The sequence below is a fragment of the Sorex fumeus genome, unplaced genomic scaffold (genome assembly GCF_029834395.1).
Source record: "Sorex fumeus unplaced genomic scaffold, SorFum_2.1 ptg000191l, whole genome shotgun sequence".
Taxonomy (NCBI): Eukaryota; Metazoa; Chordata; class Mammalia; order Eulipotyphla; family Soricidae; genus Sorex; species Sorex fumeus.
Window position 1 is genome coordinate 1,049,407 of NW_026606248.1, and position 24,885 is coordinate 1,074,291.

General features: G+C 42.5%; 1 protein-coding gene across 7 annotated transcripts in view; it reads left to right on the top strand.

The window, feature by feature from the left end:
* FOXP1 (forkhead box P1) overlaps positions 1–24,885 on the top strand; it is a 683,259-nt gene that overhangs the window by 226,607 nt on the left and 431,767 nt on the right. For all 7 annotated transcript variants that reach the window (XM_056108027.1, XM_056108026.1, XM_056108028.1 and 4 more), the window contains exon 4: positions 16,631–16,726. The gene's annotated coding sequence lies outside the window, so the exon portion shown is untranslated. The remainder of the gene's footprint in view (positions 1–16,630; positions 16,727–24,885) is intronic.

Consider the following 24,885-nt stretch of genomic DNA (forward strand, 5'->3'; position numbering starts at 1 on the left):
TCACCTCCACCCCTGTGGGTCTCGGATTCTGCCTCTGAGATGAAAGAGGACCACAGTGATGTCACGGAAGGGTGAAGAGGCAAAGGTTAAACAGGAACTGATTCACATGGAGTTGGAAGTTGATAATGGTGGTGGTGTTTTCCTTGAACACTCCTTTGAGATAAAGCAAGTTTTGGACCAAACCACTTAAGTTCTTTTAGGCTTTTAGGCCCCCAGTGCCAGGTTGGTATTGCTTCTAATCTTTTTTTTTTTTAAATCTTTTCCCCCCAACTTTGAGGAGCAACAGTTTGCATTACCATTACGTGGGAACTTGATAACAAGTATGCCTGGTGATTTTAGTTTTTTAATATAGATTTTGTTTTATGCGCCACACACAGCAATGCTAAGGATTCGTTCCTGGCTCAGTGCTTGGGGGTAGCTCTCAGCAGTGCTCAGGGGACCATATAGTGCTGGGCACCAAACCCAGGCCTCCTGCTTAGCCCATTGAACTGTCTTCTGAGCCTGCTTGGTAACTTTATACTGGGTCAGGTGGGGGCTAGGCCATACCTGGTGGTGCTCAGGGATTCGTCTTGACTCTGTGCTTGGTGGTGACTCAGGGGCCATGTGTGTTGCCAGGGATTGAACCAGGGTTATGTCTGTGCAAGTCAAGTGCAATCCCTTGATTATATTTCTGGCCTCTGCCCGGTAATTTGAAAGTATACCTTTTTAGACACAAGTCTAAATCCTGAGTACTCTATGTATCATTGAACTTCTCTGTAAATTAATTCAGTGGGGCTTGGAGACATATTTTCTCCCATTCTAGGGAGAAATAAACAAGTGCTGTATTAATAGTGTGGAGGAGCTCAGCCAAACCATTTAGCTGCTCTAGACCTTAGTTTATTTGGCTATAAGATGGAATTAATCTGATGTCAATGGTGTGTGAAGGTCACATGATAAAAATGAAAGACTAGATATGACACAGTTTCGCAATACTTTTATAATTTATACAACCCATTAGGTTCCATTCAATGTAATTTTTTAAATAAATGTTTGTGGGCATTTTTACTTCATAAAGTCACCCAATAATCAAAGTCAGGATTGACTTTCCTTTGTTCTTTGGATAATTCGTTTAACATTTGAGTTCAGAAATACTAGTTTGCAGTTTATGTCTCTTTTTTCACATTAATGCCTTCCCCTCATCCCTGTTAAATAACATTTAGCATTCTGAGACCAGAGGTATAGTTCTAGCGACTGGACAAACGCTGTACATGTGGGAGAACTGGGAGTAGATCCTGAGCACTGCTGATGTGGCCCAAAAGGAAAAAAAAAGATGTAATAGCCTTCCACCTGTGAAATTTTTAAAAAATAGAGCCAATTTTGAAAGTTAATTTTCATGGGACCCATGCACTTAGATACTTTTACAAAATCTAATTAGTTCTTAGAATCTTCTAGTCTTGTTTTCATCAAATGATTTCTTCATTGTGTCCGTTTGATAACATTATTATTTCCAAGTGTGAAATCAGAGTATTTTATTTGGAGAAGCAATTTCATGTCCTCACTATGTTTTTGTCTAGAATATCTCCTTGTCCTTTTTATTCTTTACTTGGGGATCAGTCCAAGTTCTCAGATGAATAGAACATTTAGGACTTAATTTTAGTATAAGTTGATACTCACATGAAAGGTACCTTTTGGATATCTCTAGATTTTTATGTTTCCCAAGGTAAGCTATCACAGAAATGTCAGCAAAATGAAAACAAGAGTAAATGTATACATCATTAAATGACACTGAAATTATATACCATTTCTTTCTCATATCACATTGTTTAGTCTGTCTGAATTCCAGCTGTTTCTTTATTCTGGTCAATTTGTTGTGTCTTCCTCTGAATTTATCTGGATAGAAGAATTAAGAGAAAAAAAACTCTGAATTTTCTTCTCAGAGTGAGCTATAGGACCCCTGACTAATTCCACATTTTTTCACGTCTATGACAGTGAACTCTTTTCTCTTTCTATGTGTCTCTGTGTCTCTCTGTGTCCCGGTCTCTTTCTGTGTTTGTCTCGGTTTTGCCTCTGCCCCTTTCTCACTCATTCCTCTCCCCTCTAGAGCTCACCTTCTCTCTTTTCATCCCTCCTCTTTTTCTCCTCTTTCTTTCTCTCTCCTTTCCATCCTTTATCTACCCCCTCTTTCTTTCACCCCCCCTTTCTCTTCCCCCTCTCTTTCCCCTCTCTGTTTTCTCTCTTCCCCTCCCCTCTTTCTCTTCTCTCCTCTCTCTGTCTCTCTCCTCCTCCTCCTCTTCTTCTTCTTCTTCTTCTTCTTCTTCTTCTTCTTCTTCTTCTTCTTCTTCTTCTTCTTCCTTCTCCTCCTCCTCCTCCTCCTCCTCCGAATGAATGTAGAGGTTTACTTGCCTTTCCCAGATATGGCAATTACTGTATTCTACTATATTCTCTCTCATTAATATCATGGTGGTTTTTGTTTTAAGTTCTCTGACCCTTTGACTCTTCATATAGCTAGACATTTTCTAAAGGTAACAAGAATTTACATTTTTCATTAGTGAAGGAACCAGGTGAATATGTTTCAGATGTTATAATTTTTTAGGTTTCGAAATGACTGGTTGACCAGGAAAAGACCAGTGAAAGAATACTCCATCTGCTGTCATTCCACTGCCTCTCTGTTCAAGGAGAATAGGGAGCTTACAAGTCTTTGCTGTCTGTGCCGTGTTTTCTATCTCCAGCTTTTTAAAGCTGGGGAGAACATTGGGGTCTTTCATATTACAGAGTTAGGGCAGTCCTAAACGGCAGGGAGTTGCCCCCAGCAATAACACTTTAGTCTTTTACTTCTGCCTACAGTCTTGGGGTTTCATATGCTCTTTAACTTCATTTTTTTTTCTGTTACATGTTTTAAAATGAGAATACCAAATTAAATACTTCCACAAGACATTCTTGCCTAAATAGCAGATTCACAAAAATACTTCTGTGTTTTAGTAGAAGTTACTCCGTTGTATACCCGTTATGGTCTCTCCCCACTGAGAACACATTCTAGAAATGGATGTCAACCAAGGGAGATTCATTCATTCCATACGTTTTCTAATTTCAAAAAATGTACACCGTCAATATTTTTTTTCCTTAATTGAACAGTTTGTTGAACAGACGGGTGCTTTAATTATGGTGGTCTAAATTTACACACATTGCAGTGGTATTTTGCTACATTAATTACCTTACTTGTCAAGAGTAACAGGTAATTACTACATCAACTCACCCCCCTGCAGTACATGGAAACATATTATTTGAACAGATACAATAAACTGGAGTTTAGCCATCCCACACTTCAGCCTTTGAGAAAGGCGGGCATTTCCGGTAGCCTTGGCTTTGTAATAATGAGCGAGGTAAAGGTGGGCTCACCCGTTTCTTTGTGTCTGTCCACCTAGGATCAAACCCTAGCGGCAGTCATAATCCCCCCAAAAGTGTTAAACTGGAATGAACCCTGGAGATAATTAAATGCATGAACCCTTCTTAAAATGCTGTTCAGAGAGGGGCATGGCTTTTTCAGGGATACACAGCAAATAAGAAGCCTAGTGTATTTTTGCTCGCCTCTACACCACTCGGTGTTCATCCGGTGTCTGCCCTGCTGAGACTCTTGGCTCTCAGATGCCCACGCTCAGGAGATTTTCCACCCCAGTTCTCACCCCTGCCCTCAGACCACTGGCAGATACAAGAGAAGGGCAAGAACCCGACAGAGGAGAGCAGTGCTGCCCACACATGGGATGGCTGAGACCACAGCAGCTTGGAGTAGGAGGCCTAATCTGTGTTGGCAGCGCCGGGCAGCGGAATACTGGAGGCCAGGCCAACTGCGCTGGGCAGACCAGCAACCCAGACAACAAATGCCTGGAGCTGGACTAAATTTCTGGGAAGGCAGAGGCTCACAGCAGGGGCTGGCAGGAACCAAGGCCTCAGGAGCCAGCATCTGAGGGCACAGGGCTGACCCGACAGTGTAACTGAGGCTGCTTGGAGCACAGTGACGAGGGGACCCTTTTGCTGCCCTGTATATGTTTCAGGCAGCTGGTTGCTAGCCAAAGGGAGACTCATGAGTGATGTCAGTTGGGAGGGCCTGGTGACCAAGAATCAGAGGCCAAGGCCCAAGCTGACCCCGAGAGATGGAGAAGCAGCCACTGGAGAAGGAGACCAAAGCAGCTGGGGGAAAGGTGGCTGGGGAAGCCGGTAACCCAGAAGCTGGACTCAGTGTCCACTGGGGACACTTCCCCACCCTGGGAAGCAGGATGAATCGATGGGTTTATTATAAAATCTGCGTGTAGCTGTCTGGCCTGGTACATCTCACGTGTATGTCATCAGAACCCCCATAAAAGCTTAGTGTACTGTTGGGTTTTTTTATTGTTGGGGTGGGGGCTGGGGGAATGCCTGAAGGTGCTCAGCAACTACCCCTGGCTCTGCACTCAGGGGTCTCCCCACTTCTGACCATGCTAGGAGGCCGTAGGTGGCACCAGGCATTGAACCCAGGCTGACAATGTGCAAGGCCAGTGCCCTACCTAGTGTATCTCCGGCTACTGAAGCTTGGCGCACTTTCAAGAATTAAAAAATAAAAATTATGAGACAATCATTCGGCATAGTTATACTTTGAATATTCATTCACTTCTTTCTTATTTGAACTACTTTATTGGGGGCGGGGGACATGTCTTCCAAGCAGTGTTCAGAGAACCTGGGGGCCACCTCAATGATGCTGCAGTGCTCAGAGCAAGCAGTGCTGGGGACCACCAGTACTAAACCCTGTGGTGCCTGGGGGCTATGCGTGGCCAGGGATGGAACGTGGGGTTTAGTTCATTCCAGGCTTTTGCTCTGGCTCTTGAGCTATCTCCTGGGCCCTCTCACTTGAACTTCTAGCCGATGCGTTGACTGTGATGCAAGAAGTAATTTATCCTGTATTCTGCCAGGTACAGCTCATATCATTTGATTTCCTCTCCAGAGCACTAGAGTCAGCTTTTATGACAAGTTGTGTTAAATTCTACTGCACCACGTTTTCATGTGTTTTTGTAAAGATGTGAACATCGTGTAGCAGAGAGGATGCCCTTCGCAAAACAAGGCTGTATCGCCTCTTTTATCGCCATGGCATGGAATGAGAGGATTTTGTTAATTTTAGGTGTGATGCAGAATGTACACAATGACATAATGGAGATGGACTATCTTAAAAGACTCTGTCCCCTTTTAGTCAAACACCTGTGACAGAATGATGTACAGTGGTTAAGATACAGCACTTACAAGTGGTTTTTCAGAGTCGTTGCAGGGAGAGGAACTGAACTTGCTGAGAATTTTAGTACCTACTTGCCCCCTTGCATCTGGCAGGAGTGGGTGATGTTAAAAAGAAGTTCAAGGACTAAGAGTGACAGACACAGTCTTGCAGAAATTAGGTGGGATGGCTTGAAGACGGTAGGGAGGGTTATTCATGGTGACCGGAGCCTCGGTGAGGGGGGTATCTTTCAGCCCTCAACCCACTTCAGTTTCTGATGCCTGAAACCCTGGCATAAATGCTCCAGTCCTGTCACTTCACTTGCCGTGGCAAATCAGACTGGCTCTATAACTGGTTATGTTAGAGCATACAGGCACCAAGTTTTTCTTCTTTCTTAGATTTTTCTTTTCATTAAAGGATGCAGAGGACGATTTGGTGTTGTCACTGCTGTTTCTGTTGAATGCCTACTGTGTGATGATGTGGTTGGGCTGTGTATGGCGGAGGAAGGGGGGGCTTGGTGAGGAAGGAAGCAGAATGGTTTCCTGTTTTCATGGTGTTTGCCTTCAGGTAAAGAAAAGCGGAGAGACTAAATAGTGAAATAAAGGAGCGATGTATTTCCAGCTAAGGAAAATGCACAAAGGAGTGAGTGTATGATAGGTAAATAGCCTACCTTGGGAACATCTTACTTAGTATGTGTGATCAGAGAAGGCATGTGGATGCGCGCACACATACACACACACACACACACACACACACACACACACACACACACTCCATCTTGTATGGACTTAAAATTTAAAGGTTAATAATCATCTCCACATACCAAAAGCCAGAGGAAGAACTTGCCAGACAGAGGATGTTCTGACACCGAATTTTAGAGACAAGGACCAGAGTTTAGGTGTGAGTGGAGCAGAGAAGACCCAGCATGACTGACTAGAGAAAGGGCAGGACCAAGTGGAGTTTCTATGGGAGAGGCTGGGATGTAGGAAGGACCTTGTGTGGCAAAAGTCTGGATCTTATGCTGAGACTGATGCCAGGCATTTAAAGCAGTGGCTCTGACTCAGGTGTCAGGAGGAACCACTTGCCCACGCTGGGCAGTGTCTCTCACAGGAACCTATGGGGAATTGCTGTGTTCTAAGGAGAAAACTGAAGTTGCTTTCAGAATTTGAATGTTTTGTGCATATTAATTAATCTCAGTCTATTTTGATCAAGGGAGTGATATGGAAACTTTTTCATAACACATTAAGTAGAGGGAAATTTATATTGGGGGTGGCAGTGTTTAGGTCACACCTGGCAGTACGCAGGGCTCTGTGCTGAGTATGATCACTCCTTGCTGGGTTTGAAGAACTAAACATGATGCCGGGAATCAAAGCAGAATTGATCACATTCAAGGCAAGCTCTTTAACCCCTGTACTATCCAGCTGTATGATTTTTACTTTTCTTTTTGGGTCATACCCAGCAATGAACAGGGGTTACTCCTGGCTCTGCACTCGGGAATCACTCCTAGTGCTGCTCAGGGGATCAGATCGGATGCTGGGAATTGAACCCGGGTCGGCCGCATGTAAGGCAAACACCCTACCTGCTGTGCTATTGCTCCAGCCCCTGATCTATTTTTTAAAAGTTGGTTTTTCTCTGCCTATCTAGCCCACCTTGGTAGTTCTCAAGAAAGGTGCTCAAATTTTCAGAACCTCTGTTTCCCTTCTTGCCATCCTTCCAGCCCATACCAAAGCCTGTTGCGTGGGTGCAGAGTCAGTACAGATATGCAGTTGGTGAAGGTGAGAGATCCAGTGATCAGACCATGAGGTCCTTATAGGGACCATGGAGTTAATTTTTATTTCTAATGTAAAAAATACTTTGGAGTGTGGGGGGGAAAGGCAGAGAAATAACTCAGCAGGCTGAGCACATGCTTGCTACGTGGGAGACCTCAGGTCAGTCCCTGGCACCACGTGGTGTCCTGGGCACTGCTGGCAGTGACCCCCTAAGGACAGAGCTGGGAGTTAACCCCAAGCCCTGGGGAGTGGGGTTCCCAGACCTAAACAAAAATGGAAAAGACAGAAGTACTGGGGAGATGTTTAAAGCATGTAAGTAGGGAGTGGATATGGGGCCGTGTGTACCTGTGTGTGTGTGTGTGTGTGTGTGTGTGTGTGTGTGTACGTGCATGCATAAATGCACAGAGGTGGAAGTCATGCATATGTGAGCATATATGAGGAGAGAGAGCAGTGAGGAATAATGTCCCTATTTGATGTGTGTTTTATGGCTCTTGGGAAGGTTAGCCTCCCTGGGAGAGAGGGAATCTGAAGACAGTATGGTGCCCTTCTCCCCGCTGACACAAGATCACCCATCTCCCACACGGAAGTTACTTGATAATCAGGAGCTTATCATCAGAGCGTCAAAGCAGGCAGTGCACTTGGGGTAAATATTTCTGAAATGCCAAGCTTCGTGATTAACATAGTCTTTGGTGTTTAATGAGCAAATGAGTCAGAATTGTTTAAAGTTACTAAAAGAAAAATTGTTGTGAGTCGTCATGGAGAAAGGAAAGAGGAGAAAGTATAATTTTGAATGAAGCAATTTATTTACAGGATAATAATCCATAAGCAGCCAACCATATTATACCATATTACTTAATTACTTTATGCCACATTACTTAATTTTTAAAGACTTTGTATTAAAACGTGATTTATTTATGGGATATCATTATGTGAAACTTCCTTTGCAAAGTAATCTGATGGGCTTTTCAGTTGACTCATTGTTGTTGGTTTTATTTTCTTAATTTTTCTTTGGTGGAGTGGTGGTTTATGTTTGGGTTATACTCTGTTGGTGCTGAGGGGCTACTTCTGGCTTTTGCTCAGGGAAACTCCTATTGGGGTTCCAGGGACCAAATGCAGCATTGAGAATCAAACCAGGGTCATCTGTGTGCAAGGCACAAGTGGGCAACCACATTACCCCTATACTATCTCTCAGGCCCTATCATTTAATAAAATGCATAAGACAGTATAAACAGTATGAAACTTGAGAGAGGACATAAATCTCAGATTTCAAGACACTTGTGATCTAGAAAACGAGCAAGCAAAAAACATTCATAAATAAAAATTTATTTTTACTTTTGATGTTCACATAATGTTCACATATCCATAGCAGCTTTAAAATAAATTGCTTTGAAAAAGTCCCTGCCATAGAGGCGGGCTGTGGGGGAAGGACGGAAGGGTAGAGAGAGGGAAACTAGAGACTTTGGCGGTGACAAATGTACACTGGTGAGGGACAAGTGTTGGAACATTGTATGACTGAGACTTAGTCGTGAACATGTTTGTAACTGCATAGCTCATGGTGCTTTAAATAAATAAATAAATAAATAATCAGTAGATCACTTTTGTTTTGGAAATTAAGAGTACTACAGTAATCTAAAGAAAATAGTACCTAATCCCATTTTATCCTTATTACTGATTTTTTTGCCTTTTTCCCCCCTGTTTTTGTTTTTGGGTAACACCTCATCATCTCAGGGCTTATCCTCAGCTCTGTGATCAGAAATCACTCCTGTTGGGTTTCAGGACCCATATGGGCTGCCACGGATTGACCCTGGTCAGCCACATGCGAAGCAGCTGCCCTATCCATAGTATTTTCTCTCCAGCTTCTCCCACCCTCTCCCCTTTTAAAAAAAATATCATTATTTTGTGGCACACGGTTTTGTATACATCTTCTATCCGTGGAATAAGTTTTAGGAACTATAAAGTATTTCTTTATTAAACTGAGCAGTCATTACTTGCTTTTGCTCTCTTGTGATTGTAGGCAGAATAAATATGTATATGTATCAGCTTTATGTTTCAGACTAACTTTGATGTACTTAACTACTATTTAAAGACACAAATGGAGACTTTTAAAACATGTGTCAGTGTGTCAATGTCACTAAACAGTTGTCATTTAAAAAACGTGAAGTTTTATGGGGCTGGAGAGATAATACAGAGGATAGGATGCTTGCCTTGCATGTGGTCAAACTGTGTTTAATCCTTGGCATCTTATATGGTCCCTCAAGCACCACCAGGAGTTGATCCCTGGGTGTAGAGCCCTGAGTAACCCCTGAGTATTGCTGGGTGTGGTCCAAAAATTAATAAAATAAAATAAGTAAATGAAAAGTGAACTTTTGGGACCAGAGATAATACAGGAGTTTCGGAGCATACCTTGCATGTGACTGGCCCCTGTTTGATCCCCAGCACCACATGGTCCCCTAAGTATCTCCAGGTGCAGCGGTGGGGGCCCCAACATTGGCAGGTCTACCCCAAGTACTCCCTGGCAACCTAAGCCTGAGCAGCATCACATCTTCCAGTCCCTTGTGTTGAACCACTCACTGCTTTGCACCAACACGAAGGGCCCTCGAGTCCCCTGAGCTCTGCTTGGAAGGCATATTCTTGAGAGAATTATAGAGGTCATAATTGATACATTATTTCTAGCATATTTCTAGCATACTTACCTGAATTGGTTAACAGAACAATATAAGACCGGGACAGACATTTACCTCAAATTTAGACACATTTCATTCAGATTTTGAAATGTTTAGAGTTTGTCATTTCTTTCTTCTCAGTACTCTCTTCCCCAGTGAGATTTTTCTCCTCACTGGCATTATAAATCTTCTAATTGTTTCTTTTGCACCTTTTAAAAGTAGTTCTCAGGATAGAGAGATAGTACAACAGGTAGGGCATTTGCCTTGAACAAGGCGGACCCCAAGTCAATCTCTTGTACAAGCATAAAATGTCTGAGCACCTGCTGAAAGTGATCCCTGAGCACAGAACCAGGAGTAATCTCTGAGCACTGCCAGATAAAGTGCACCCTCCTCCCCCGGAAAACCACACACACACATGCACACACAAGCACACACATGCACACAAAGACAAATAAATAGTCTTTAGTATTTGGTCACTTAAAAAAAATGTTACCTTTATTACCTCTATACTGGGACTTGACTGTGTAAGCTGAGAAAAAGCACCCACTCTTCCAGTTTGACTTGAATTTTGGTTAAATAGAAGGGGATGCCTTGTTGCCCTTTTTGTGTGCATATGAGCCTTTGAAAGGTGATTTGACTTAGGAGGAAGAATAGGGCTATCGGATTGACTCAGATGGAGACTCAGCCCTGCCAACTGTTTATCTCTGAAACCACAGGTACAGTGAAGCTGCTCTCTGAGATTCAGAAACCCATTCCTGGCTGAAAATGCTAACCAGAGCCTTGTCCCCATTCTTTTGTAGAGAAAATTATAATATGTTAGATGTCAGTTCTGGACTGCTGGACCAACTTTCTAAATCAGAAGTTGACAAGTAAAGCCCTGAGCCAAGCCTAGCCCCACTGTCTTCATAGATGAAGTTTATTTGGAACACTGTGACACTACTTTGTTTACCAGTTGCTTGCGGTTGCCATCTTATTTCAGTAGCAAGAATTGAGTTAAGAACTTAGGGTCATATGGCCCCAAATACTCAATCTCTCGTTCTTTAATGAAAACACGTGCCAACCTATCTTCTCCAAGATGATGTAGTAGAACATAGTAAAATGCCTTATATATAAAGTTAGACCTGAACCTTTATATTAAAAAAAAGTAAATATAGGCATGAAAGGGCCCAGAGAGCCTAGAGTGGGTAATGCACTTGCTTTAGGAGTGATCCCTGAGCACAAAGCCAGGGGTAAACCCTGAGCACCTCCAGGTATGGCCCCTAAACAAACAGAACAAAAACCCTCTACAGAAGTTTCTAACGTCCTAACAGTTGTATTAAAATATGACAGTTTTGCTTTCCAGATTTTTCCCCTTGTTGTAGTGGCCACTTTGGTAGAAGGTCAAGGGGAACAATCATACCCAATGGCTCTAGGGAACATGGTGGTGCCAAGACTGAACCCAGAGTATCACACATACAAGGCATGAGCTCGGGCACTTGAGCAATATCCCTGGGCCTTCTGCAAACCTTGTACTTAAAGATGTTGAAGGGAGGTTGAGGAGATAGTACAGTGGGAAGGGCATTTGCCATGGCATGCCACCGACCTGGTTGAATGCCTGGTATCCTATATATGGTGGTCCCCTGAGCCAGCGAGAAGTGATGATACTTGAGCATAGAGTGAGGAGTAAGCCCTAAGTTCAGCCGGTATGGCCCAACCTGTCCTTACTTCCCACTGTTGAAGGATGTCATAGAATTTTCTCTTAAATACATTGAACTCTTCCTAGTATATCAGAAGCCAAGAGGTATTCAACTAGAAAATGCCAATTGGATTGGCTTTTTTCAGCACTTACTTAAATTTCGCCTCTTAGAAGCTTGACATTCTTTCTCATCAATGAAGTGGGAGTCAGAACTCTTCACAGGACCATGTGAAGATTAAGTCAAATGATGGGAATCTGTAACTGTTCTCTTTCTCTTCTCCATAAACCAAGAGAAGCATTTCATCACAATTATCAAATATCTTCAAAGCGCTGGGAGATGGCTTGGGTGATAGAGCACAATACTGGCATGTGTAAGACTTCTGAGCTGCATCCCTATACCACATGACCCCTGAAGACCCCTGCGGGTAGCCCTGCTGACCCCCAAGCATCACCAGGCCAAGCTCTGACCTGTCAGGCCTCCACCGCTGGACCCAGCACCACTGGCAATGAACCCTACGGAGAATACCTGAAGAAATTTCTCAGAATTCATGAATGGTGGCCCAGAGATTCACATCTGTGTTTGGATTTAGGGAGAAATTTCAGGGTTCTTTGTTTTCAATATGAGAGACCAGTGGAGGTGACAAACATTCCTAAATCATTGCCTAACTGCAGGCTCATTTTCTAGGCAACTCACAGACTAATGTTGAATGATGGCGAGCAAGTTGGTGGCCTTTTTCCACTGGTAGTATAGAGATCTTGGTCTAGTCCATCCGTTGACATCATTAGCAGGAACTAGAAATTCTCTGGGAGACTCTTCCCACAATTAAGGGAAAGGGAGGATTAGGGATGCTACGGGAAGCTGTATGGTCTGAATGAAAGTATCCTACCTATTTCCATCTGCTGGACCACAGCTCAGTCATAAAGTCCCACCAAACTGCAAGGGAGAATGGAAAATCCCCTCTGGCCGTGTGCCCTAGCAGAGAATGAATCTGATGAACATTTAACCAGCTTCTATCATATATTGACCATATTTTCTTAGGTTACTATGGAGGACGAATGCATAGTGTACATAAACTGTCTGTAACAGGAACCCATGGAAATAACGCTGGAGACAAAAATGCTGGTTTGGGACAACTGATCTTTATATTTTTATATTTAAGAATTAGCTTGAGATTTCAATCTATTTCCCACATGTTGTCTGCTATTTATTTTGGTATTCTGAAATTACAGATGAATTTTGAATTCAATTTAGAAATATATACTTAACAAATGCTGCATGCACTGACATCTTTTATTCCTAAAGTGGCCCAAGTGGACTCATATTTATTTTTGCTGTGTTATAAAATCTGAAGTAATAATATGTAATATTGTGTAGAACTCTTTCACCATGATGACATTTGTTGGAATACTGCCACTTTTATTTAATTTTAAATGCACATCATATAATTAACCACATTAGAAATGTTTTAACTTTTTCAATATCTCTAGTAGATCTAAGCACACCTTTTAAAAAAAAGTTACTCATTTTCAATTATGATTGTATGAATATTTTAGGATTATAATCACCATAAATGAAGGACAAAATTTATCATACCAAAATAGAAATTCAATTTAAAGTAGAAAGAACTTGATTGCAAGATTTAGTGGACTTAGAAACAAGATACAAAAGAATATATTGAGAGTACTTTTAAAAATGTAGTCTAGGGGCTGGAGTGATAGTACAGAGGGTAGGGCATTTGCCTTCCACATGGTCAATGCAGGTTTGATTCCCACCATCCCATATGGTCCCCTGAACAATGGCAGGAGTAATTCCTGAGTGCAGAACCAGGAGTAACCCCTGTGCATTGCCGGGTGTGACCCAAAACGCGAAAAAAATGTAGTCCAGTTTCACAATAGATTAGGGAAAATAAAACTTGCACTTAAGGTTTGGGGAGATGGTGCTGCAGGTACCTTAAATGTGGCTGACCTGGGTTCAGTCCCTGGCATCCCATATGGTTCCCCAAGCACTCTAGGAGTAATATCTTAGAGAAGAACCAGGAGTAACCCCTTAGCATCACCAGATGTGGCCTGAAAAACAACCCTTCACATTTAGCTGTGTTTGAGAGAATGTAACCTGCCCACATGGCAGAGTCTGGCAAACTCCCTGTGGCGTACCCTATATGCCAAATACCAGTAACAATTATGGGTCTCATTCTCATAACCCCGAAAGAGCCTTGAGTATGGCACTTTTTAAAAAATCTCAGGGCTAGGCCGAAGGAGACGTTACTGGTGCCTGCCCGAGGCAGTCGACGAACAACAGGAAGGTCGTGATCGTGATCGTGATCGAGAGATGTTATTTTAGACAATTTCTTCTTTTTCTTCTTCTTTTTTAGGTTTTGGACTGCACATAGCTGTGCTCAGTGCTTACTCCTGGCTCTGAGCTCAGGAATTCGTCCTGGTGTATTTCATGGACTATATGGGGTACCAGGAGTTGAACCTGGTGAGCCTCATGCTCACCAAAGCAAGGGCCTCTACCTGCTTTACTATCTCTCCAGCCCTGACAGTTTCTTTAAAGATCATTTTTTATAGTGCTGAGAAAGAAAATCAGAGAAAAATCTCTTGATCATTTCATGGAAAAATGAACTTAAACTACCTTTCTTCATTATCATAAAGTTAAGAAAGTTTATTTGAGTTATATGCTGCTCATTTTGTGATCCAATGCCCTTGGTCAAAAGTTGAACCCGTGCTTGGGCATAGGTGATTAAAAATAATCCTTTCACTTGGTGTTCTTGGCATTTCTTACTTCCTGTCAATTTGTCCTCAACCGTGTTTGAGGCAGAAAACAAGTTAAGTTTGACGGGGTTGGTTTTCCAACCTGCTGTTCCTTATTTCTCTCTGGCGCTTCTTTGTTATAGTAGAGTTCAAATTTACTATTCATGAAACACATTTTAATCACTGACCATATCAGACAAATGGAAGCTAAGTGCTGGTTAGTATGTTGAAAATAAACACGTGGGTTCTCATTAATGTCGATGTCTGAATAATTAGTTGAGCATCATGTACTGAGCAGCCGAAAGAGCTTGCTGGCTTCTCCCCGGAATGACAGGCTTGACAGCCACCTCTCAGAGTATGGTCATTAGTGTGCCCCACCGTCAATGTCACGTTACTGTGTCAAATTAGTGTCCCCTTAGGAGAGAAGTCGGACCTACAAATTATCTTCCCACATCCTTGGAAACCGTGTTTGCGCAACCTGCGATCAAGTGTGAGCAAATTATTAACACGGCTCATAAATTAACTAGTTTACAGGCTTATAACATTTTACAAGTAGATAATAAAGGGTGGAAAAGTTTTCCAGTTGCTTTACCCTGGTGTTAGGGCTTTGCTCTGCCTTTTCCTTAAGGAACCCACAGCTGCTAGCTTTTTGTTGAGAAGCTCGTACAACGGAGTATCAGAACAAATGTTTGGGAAATGTGGAGTCCAAAAGGAATCAAGTGTAAATCTCCTGAAAACAGCATAATTAAACTTGTTATCTCATTGCTCTGAGAAGTTGATAACAGTGTTCCTCTTTCCTGTGGTGTCAGTTGCGCATTAATGAGTTCACCAATTAACTTTGAACAATTGTAGTCTTCGCCAACTGAAGTGATCTTCAAAAATATTTTTAATGAATTTTTATCGGACTCTTAAGCATTGAAGGGAACTAAGGCTCGCACAACACGGTAAACGCATGAGCGAAGATTCTTTTGTTTGGTATTTTGGAGGGGTCATACCTAGGGGTGCTCTGTGGTACTGTGGGACCATATGGTGCAGAGTTAGAACCCAGGAATTCCACATGCAAAGCCTCCTTCCAAGTCCGTTGAGGCATCACTTGATTCCCGAGAGTGAAGATTCTTAAAGTTTAATATATTTGGTGAACAGTGGGCCTCCACAGAAGCAGCTTGTGCTGAGAAAACCTAAAGTGGACCAATAAGACCTTGAGCTTACTCTTATCAAGAAGAGGTGCCACTTGGTACACCTCCTCTTAACTCTTAGGCACACCAGTGGAGAGACAACCCATGTAGTTTCTGGAGATTCGTGACTATTCAAATCATAAAACTTTATACATCTCCTTTTCAGTTTCAACTTCTCTGTCTGATTAGATTAGAAGACATGTAGATTCAGAGAATGTTGTCTGGGTTTACTGCTGGAAGAATACGGCCACCCCCCCCCCCCCACCACCACACACACACACACACACACACACACACACACACAGAGCAGGGCAAAGAGTTCTTGCTTTCTACTCTGTAGTTCCACTTCCTCCTATTATAGAAAGTCCCTCCGTTCTCTTGAGGTCTGTATAGGTGGAATTATGCAGAAAAGGTCTGGTATGTCAAAACTTGCTACTTTCTGCTGTTCACAAAAACTTTTCAAATGGTGCAAGGATGAGTTAGTTGTCTTATCTGTTAGCAAGTTCAATTTACTCAGAATTAGATACGGTTAATAATCTACTAATAACCAGCCAGAACCTTGAAAGCTCTTGGCCTGAGCACATGGCTGTTTCTAGGAGAAGCCTCCATCCTGCCTCTTCTGTATTTTAAATGTGCCTATGAAAAGACCTGTAAACGATGGCAAGTGAAGATTTTTGTATTTAACTGGTAGGAGAAGACTTTTCTTTTTTCTTTTTTGGATGGGGTGCCTCTGTGTGTGTGTGTGTGTGTGTGTGTGTGTGTGTGTACTGTGTGTATACCTGTATGTATTTCTTTCTACTGGATGAATTATGAGAGACGAAAGCAAAAATTATAATTTGGATTCATGGGCCAAATTTGTACTTATTTTTCAGTAAGAGAAATATAATTATGAAAATTTATCATAAAAATAATGAAAAGAAGCAGAATTCTGCTAAAAGAAGCAGAATTCCCAAGTAATTGTTAGTACCTTCAAGAGTGGCTGTTTTGTTTGTATGTTTTGGGGCCACCCAGCATGGTCCTCAGGGTTACTCCTGATACTGCACTCAGGAATCACTCCTGGCAGTGCTCTGGGGACTATATGGGATGCCAGAGATTGTACCTGGGTCAGCTGTGTGCAAGGCAAGTGCCCTACCTGCTGTACTATCTCTCCGGCCCCAAGAGTGACTGTTTGAAGCTCTATATATCATTTGTTCTGCTATACTTTAATAATACTTAATACAGATTGTAGTTGAAAGGAATGCTGATGCTAGAAGGGAAAGGACAAGGTACTGTGGCATATGATTACTTATTGAATGTAATGTAATTGTCAACTACAAATACCTCAGACTTCCAATAAGTCTCACTCGAAACATGTCACTTAACCTCCTTTATGCTTTTCCTTCCAGAGTTCCTCTATGTGCTCCAGCCCTGTAGCATCATGCGTGCCTCCTGCCAGTGATCTCCAGGCTTTTTATGGCTGTACGACACATTAAAAGTTCAGGGTAAGTAACAAGCAACAGTAACATTGTATGCCGCTTTAAAATACCATCTATCTTTGTAGATACCATAGCTGTGGTTATAGCGATCCCTCAGAAGCTATGGGAATGGCATGAAGCATAGATTCCAAAAGTTGTTCTAAAGGTTTGTTGACCTCTGTTACAGTTTATTGCGTTGAGCGGGACCCAGGACCCATAGATTGATAGATTGGCTCATGTTTGTGGAAAGAACAGCAGATGAAGGCTTGGCAAACCTTGTCTGTGAAGGAGCAGACAATACATATTGTCAGCTTTGTAGATTATATAATTTTAGGTACAATTCATTTACTCTGATGCTGTCGTGAAAATTGTTGCTATAGATAAAATATAGATAAAATAAAAATTTATAAATAGGAGCCGGAGCAGTAGTACAGCCAGCAGGGTATTGCACATAGGAGACCCAGGTTTGATTCGTGGCATCCCATGTGGTCTCCTGAGCACTGCCTTGTGCACCACCAGCTGTGGCCCAATATTTGTGTGTGTGTGTGTGTGTGTGTGTGTGTAGCATGACGTGATGGGTTTAGTAAAATTTTATTAACAAAATATGCAATTGGCTCTCTTTGTTCCAGAGGCCATAGTTTGCCAACAACACCTGATCTTATGCATCAAAGGAAGACAAGTGGCCAATAAATAGTATACCTAGCTAGGTCCAGTCCCTCTGATCTTGAGCAAACCATTTATCCAGAAGACTACCTGCCCTTATTGCCTCATAGAGGCAGTAGTTGTAAGGGTGAGGATGAAATGTGATATAGTCTATATGAAATTTTCAAAACTCTTTACAAATGTCCTGGATGACTCTGCAAGAGTCATTCTGGTTCACCTAGAGCATGCCTTCTTCATCTTTTTAATCACGTTGAGCTTTCATGAGCTAAATGAGTGTGGGGGAAAGCTCTTTTATTTTCTGAGTAATGTGGTTTGTCTCTATGTTCCTTCTATTTTACAGTTGATGGACAAGCTGTTGAAATGTCTTTTTAGTATCAAATATGGATGAAGGGATATACGGGTAGATTATGGCAGGCTACAGATCAAATGCCAATGAAGAACGATTAAATTTCCTTTAATCATCAGATTCTGAGAATGTTTTAAGATCTTCCACCTTTAATATAGGCCTTAATAAATAATAGTGCTTTGGATGTCTACAAGTATGTTTGAATTTCACAAGTCCTGCATGTCAAAACATAGAGACAGGCTCAGCAAATATGCTTCCCTGGACGAGTGGTAATAATTATGAAGGAAAGTCATACTTAAACAAACAGCTTGGTGAATAGAGGGGTAATCAGAATCCCAATTCATGATTTTCTAGGATTTTTTTTCTCACAAAAATAATAGTATAGTGTTTAGACATGTTTTCATATCATTATATCATCTCAGATTTTTTTCTAGTAACAGAGATGCAACTATGTAAGTTTTGCAAATTAGCTGTGTGTTCTCACTCCTAGAAGACATCTGGGGGAGAGCAGTCTGTGCCTTCTTTTCCGCTCTGCCTCCCTGTTCAGGTGCTGTTACATAGCCAAGGTCGCGTCACATCTCCAGCCATTGCTGCTACATTCTGAAAGCTGGAAGCAGAAGGCTAAGAACACGAGTGAAGGTCCTTTAGCTGAGGCAGGTCTTTGTAAAGATGTTGACTGGCTTCTTTTACTCCTTTCTTTGCTCCTACTGTAAAGGCATTTGGGAAATGAATCCTTAGCCTTAAGAAATTTTATATTCTAGGAGTGGAGAATTGGCCAGGGGTAAGGCACTTGTCTTGTATACCGCTGACCCCTGCTATATTGCTGGCACCAAGTATTGTCTTCTGATTCCTGACAGGAGTGACCCATGCGCACAGAGTCAGGAGTGTGTGTCTGGCTCCAAACTCCTTCCCCCACCAAAAATGAATGAATTAACAAATTTTATATCTACATAAATTTCAGGGCTGGAGCGATAGCACAGAGGTAGGGTGTTTGCCTTGCAAGAGGCCGGCCTGACTGAGCCGGGTTTGATTCCTCTGCTCCTCTCGGAGAGCCTGGCAAGCTACTGAGAATATCTTGCCCGCATGGCAAAGCCTGGCAAGCTACCCGTGACATATTCGTTATGCCAAACACAGTAACAAGTCTCACAATGGAGATGTTACTGGTGCCCACTCAAGCAAATCGATGAACAACAAGAGGACAGTGATACAGTGCTACATAAATTTCAGGTTTTTAGTGATAACCAAGAAAATGTGGATTGTTACTAACAAATCATTTTTATTGCATATGTTTCAAAAATGTTTTCATACATAAAAATGGAAATTTCGGGCTGGAGAGATAGCACAGCGGGTAGGGTGTTTGCCTTGCACACGTCCGACCTAGGTTCAATTCCCAGCATCCCATATGGTCCCCTGAGCACCGCCAGGATTAACTCCTGAGTGCAGAGCCAGGAGTAACTTCTGTGCATGGCTGGATGTGACCCAAAAAGCAAAAAATATATATATAGAATGTTCAATACTCGCCCATCTTTTCTTGATTCATCTGGAAGAAGATGAATGATGAACAATAAGATGTCATACCTTATTATTGCATTTGTTGCTGTGGCCCCAGGACTGTGGTCCACACCATACAGTACCAATCCCTAGAGAACACACTCCAATGCTAAGGATCTAATTAAGGCCTTATGCATGCAAGGTATATGCTCCCCCACTGAACCACATCCCTGGCTCCACAATATTTGCATTTTACGGGTCAAACTTTTACCTTATTTAATTCTGAACAGAAATATGTATCTCAGTAAATAGATCATAATGTTTTTGTACATCATAATCTTTTTGCTAAAAGTATTATGCTGGGGCTGGAGTGTTAGTACAGTGGGCAATGCGCTTACTTTGCTTACAACCAATGACTGTGTTTGATCAGGCTTTGTATCTTTATATATTGTCTTCAGAGTCCCACCAGGAGTGATCACTGAATTGTGAGCCAGGAGTAAACCCTGAACATTGTAGGGTATGGTCCAGTGCCCCCCAACCCCGGCCTACCACCACCAAAGTGTCATGGTAAATCATGAAAAATACATTTCTTTTTCAAGAGAGCTATAAGCCAAATTTTAAACTCCCATATTTTCTAATGAATGCTTCATTCATCCTTTGTTAGAAACATTTTGTTAAGGAATGGATATCAGTGTGAGGTTCTGGTGACATTCAGTTTCATACCCAATTTTGTTCTTCCTAGTACTTTTTATATTTCCTTTGAAGAGCAAACAACTCTTACTACCTGACAACTCTGTGATTTGCTGCTCCCCATACCTGTGCAAGAAGCTGAACTTGAGGAGGGGGGGAGGCGAGAATACTGCCCTTCTCCAATTCCTCTGCTGTAGATTTCCCTGTATCTTATCCTCAAAAAAGTTTGAGTTTTTTTAGAATGAGTCTTCTCTGTGCTTCATCATATATTTTCTGCCTGTGGTGGTGGTCACGAAACATCCAATAGTTGCGCACTCACAACCATTTATCGGATGTCTTTTATGTGTGTAGGCTAACAGTTTGGTTAGGAGTGTTTGAGTCCCTGGGACAGTGGTAGGGGGAAGTGAACACTGGTAGCGGATGTGATGTTAGAATATTGTCTGCATGAAATTCTATCATAAACGGTATTGTAAATCATAGTACCTAAATTTTTTTAATTGTCTACTTTGAAGTCAAAAGTCAAATTCCAAAAAGGAGAGAGAGAACAGAGGGGAATGCCATGCCCCATGTGGGATGGGGGGTATGGGGGATGGGAGGGATACTGGAATCCGTGGTGGTGGGAAATGGGCACTGGTGGAGGGATGGGTATTTGATCATTGTATAATTGAAACCCAAGCACAAAATTTGTAAGTCTACAACTGTACCTCATGGTGTCTCACTAATAAAAATTTAAAAAATAAAACTCAAATTTCATCTTTTGTTTTTATTCCCCAAGGAACCCTGTGTAAGTTACTTAACCTTTCTGGTTTCCTTGCCTGGAGAGTAGAGATCAAGACAGGAGTGATGGGTTTGGAGCGATAGCACAGTGGGTAGCATGTTTGCCTTGCATGCGGCCAACCCAGGTTTGATTCCCAGCATCCCATATGGTCCCCCGAGCACTGCCAGTAGTAATCCCTGAGTGCAGGAGCCGGGAGTAACCCCTGTGCATTGCCAGGTATGATCCAAAAAGAAAAAAAAAAAAGAGTGAACTCTCTGTGAGAGTTAGTAAGATGGTGCTTGCAAAGAACTCAAAACAAACAGGTCCTGGAAGCTGTAAAATGCTAGCCTGGTGCTTCACACCTCAGTTCATGGTGGAAATCCTTTTCTTCCAGTTTCTTCACCCTGTGCTGATTCATTGGCCATTGTTTTATTAATTGTTTATATTTGCTTCATAATCCATTGCTTTTTGCCTAGTAGTCCCTTGATAGGCTGTGTTGAAACTTGGTATCTGGCCTTGATCACCCATCTTCAGGGACATGGCCAGCTGGACAGTCCTGCTAAAAAGACTTAGATCAAGAGACCTGCCGTTCTTTTTTATTTCTTCTTCTTCTTCTTCGTCTCTTTTTTTTTTCACTTACTCATACAGAGGGTCTGCCTAGCAAGCAGAATTCACTAACTGCTTTCAGGTTGGTATTGCTGATGATAATCTGAAACTGTAGGGTTTCACTCGCGCAGGCTGATGCTACGTGAGGCGATCGTGACCTGCCTCATCCTGGTCCCTGCCTCTGTGCTGAGTCTGCAAGCTCTGGGCCCTCCCAGCTCTTCGTGGGCAAGGCCTTCCACGAACAGTATCATCTACGTCATCTGCCCTTGGAGGCTGCTGCGTGCTGTGGCCGTGTTGATCGGCAGCTCAGAGATGATCCGGGGGCAGCAGGTCAGACAGCCTGTGAGGGGTCCTTCCCCACAGAATGCTGGCTGAGTGTTGAGTTCACGAGCACGGTTGGGTGAGACAGGCCAGATCAGGCCTCAGGAACAGGAATCTATGGGCTTCCTTCAACCTTTATAACCAAAGATTTTTAAAACCATGTCTGCTTCACATGAGCAATTTTTAAAAGTATCTGTAGAGAAGGTGACTTAAAGATCTTGCCTGTTCAGAAGACTCTTGGCAATGTTTAGATGGTTTTAGATATTTCATTTAGGCATCTTTTTTGGAGGTGGGGTGGGATTGGACCACACCCAGTGATACTGAGGGTTACTCCTGGCTCTGCACTCAGGAATAACTCCTGGCAATTTCAGGGGACCATAAGGGATGCCAGGGATTAAACCCAGTTCAGCCTCATGCCTTACCATCTCTGTGGCCCCTTAGGTACTCTTACAGTGCTCAAGTACAGAAAGTCTTCCTTGCTTCTTTCTGGTTAACATGACTCTGAGCCTGCAAGAATTTCTATGGTTCGTTGGAATCTGCTTTAGCTTAGCTCAGGTATCACTTTTTTGGATATCCTTCCCCAACCACTCACAGAAAAGGTCCCCCTCCTCCCATTTTGCATGATGTTCTTGCCAAGCTTCTTGTCCTATTTATTATAGCTTCTATCATTTTATGAGTCTTAAATATTTTGCCAGGTGCTAAGCAAGGAGCCAAGTCTGTCTTACCCAATGTGGCTTCCTCAGGGCTGACAGTCGTTCGCATGTGGTGGGCAGTCATTATTAAATCACTCAGAATTTATCTGGGGATTTCCTTGTGAAACTTTGTATTTTCATTGCACTTGAGGGGACTGCACCTGGATGAAAGAGTAAGAGAAGAAATTTTAAAAAAAATGAGCCTACGTTACCTTAATTCTAGAACCAGGGTAGAGTCCCATTATATGCTCTCGGGGATGTTTCCACTACACATTGCAGAGTTTCTTGGTATAGTGTGTCCTAGCTGAAAAGGGTTAAAGACCATCTTCTCCATCAAGACAGATACCAGTGGGCCTATATTATATTGTGAGAGGCTCAGGTTTAGATGTGGACTTCAGTTTCCAGGCCTAACTCCCAGTCTTCTCATTCATTGACTCTTTGTCCTTGGGCAAATTACTTTATCTTTCCAGGTCTCAGTTTACTTATTGGAAACAGGTAGTGACATTACCTAGCACATTGATTTATTGCAGGGATTAAGTGAGATGGTGCATCTGTAGTGCTTTGCACAGGGTCGGGAATAGAAGAACAATGCCTTTGGTCTAGAGAGATACACAGAGCTACACTGACAGAACTCACATAGCACTTTCTTGCAATTGATCTTCACTTTAAAGATGGTAAAGCAGGCAGAGAGCCTTGACTCCTTATTATTTTTGCTCGTGTTTCATGCACTTGAAAACTGAACAGGGCCAGTTGAGCAAGCAGTGGGGTGATGTGTTTTATGTTTGTTGTTGACATGTCGGCTGTTGGAGATTTATGGCCTGTCTCGGCGAATGCAAGTTACAGATATCAAATGCTGGGATGCCTCAGTCTTTGGAGACTGACCCACATCCACGAAACCTTAGAATTCACAGAGATCTTGGTGCCATAGTGAACCTAAAGCTACCTGATAGGGTGTATTTCACCCTTAAGTTGATCATAGGTCTTTTGATCTTTGATTGCTGCTTTAGAATAGACGGTCTTAAATTTCCTATAAATCCTTTGTGTGTGTTGAGGTCTGGTGGGTAGAGACACAAGGCAGTAGCCAGGAGCTACTCCCTGCTTAGTGCTTGGGGAGGACTTCTGGTGATCTTGGGGGACCATATGGTGCCAAGGATTAAGCCTGAGCCTCCTGCCTGCAGGTTAGGGCTAGACCATTAAACTTTCCCTTCTGACAATTAAAAAAAAACATTTTATTGTATATTTAATGAATTTGACTTAAAAACTCCATACTTTTTTTTATAAAAATTAAATTCAGGGAAATAGATCACAGGAGCCCCTGTCTGACAAGGATTAAGTCCTGAGTTCAACTCCTGACACTGCATCATCTCCAAAACTACATTAAGGTACCCTGCACTCCTGGGACCAACTACATCCTTGGGCAAGATTACTGACCATTTGGGGCCTGAGCATTGTGGGAAACCCCTCTCCCTGCTCTATTGCAAGGGGAGAAAACTAATGATAACTTCCCAGTCTATAGAGATAAATGCAGTTGTATCAAAATATCCTTTGCAGTCCTGATTTATTTTACCCTCTTAACATAGTGAAGGGTTGTTCTGGTTTGTGACGTGTCCTCGTGTGATGCCCATGGTGTGTTGTCATATGAAACCCCAAGCTTGGAGCAGTGCTGCTCGCTTGCTTGCTTTCTTTCTTTCTTTCTTTCTTTCTTTCTTTCTTTCTTTCTTTCTTTCTTTCTTTTTCTTTCTCTCTCCTTCCTTCCTTCCTTCCTTCCCTCTTTCCTTCCTTCCTTCCCTTCCTTCCTTCCCTCCCTCCCTCCCTCCCTCCCTCCCTCTCTCTCTCTCTTTCTTTCTTTCTTTCTTTCTTTCTTTCTTTCTTTCTTTCTCTCTCTCTCCTTCCTTCCTTCCTTTCTTTCTTTCTTTCTTTCTTTCTTTCTTTCTTTCTTTCTTTTTCTTTCTCTCTCTCCTTCCTTCCTTCCTTCCTTCCTTCCTTCCTTCCTTCCTTCTCTCTCTCTTTCTTTCTTTCTTTCTTTCTTTCTTTCTTTCTTTCTCTCTTTCTCTCTCTTTCTTTCTTTCTTTCTTTCTTTCTTTCTTTCTTTCTTTCTTTCTTTCTTTTATTGAAGGCGTTCCATGCTGCTCTCTTCCTCCTGTGCAACTCAGGTGCCAGGTCTTCGGCATGTTGAGTTCTCGACCTAGGTCCACATAACTACTGCCTTTGGAAATGTTCATTTCGTTGAGAGTGAATGGAACGTGAGAAGTCAGTTCATTTTTCATGAACATTGACTTTGTGAGATTCAGCTGCAGTCCGACCTTTCCACACTCATGGCCAGCATTTGTGCTGCTTGGCTAATGTTCGGCTCCGAGCACATCTCTTTGACTCCACCATTCGTCCTGCATACGGTCTCAGAGACCTGGGCCCTATGAAAACAGGACGAGAACAGTATTCGGGTCTCCCAAAGAGGAATCAAAAGAGCTGTGCTTGGAGTATCACGCTTCACTCAAGTGGGAAAAAGAATCTGGAGTTCAGACCTCCGTCGACGATCAAGAATCAGGGACGCTGTCTCATTTGCCAAGGCATCGAAAATCAGATGGGCTGGACACATAATGTGATTTGGAGATGACCACTG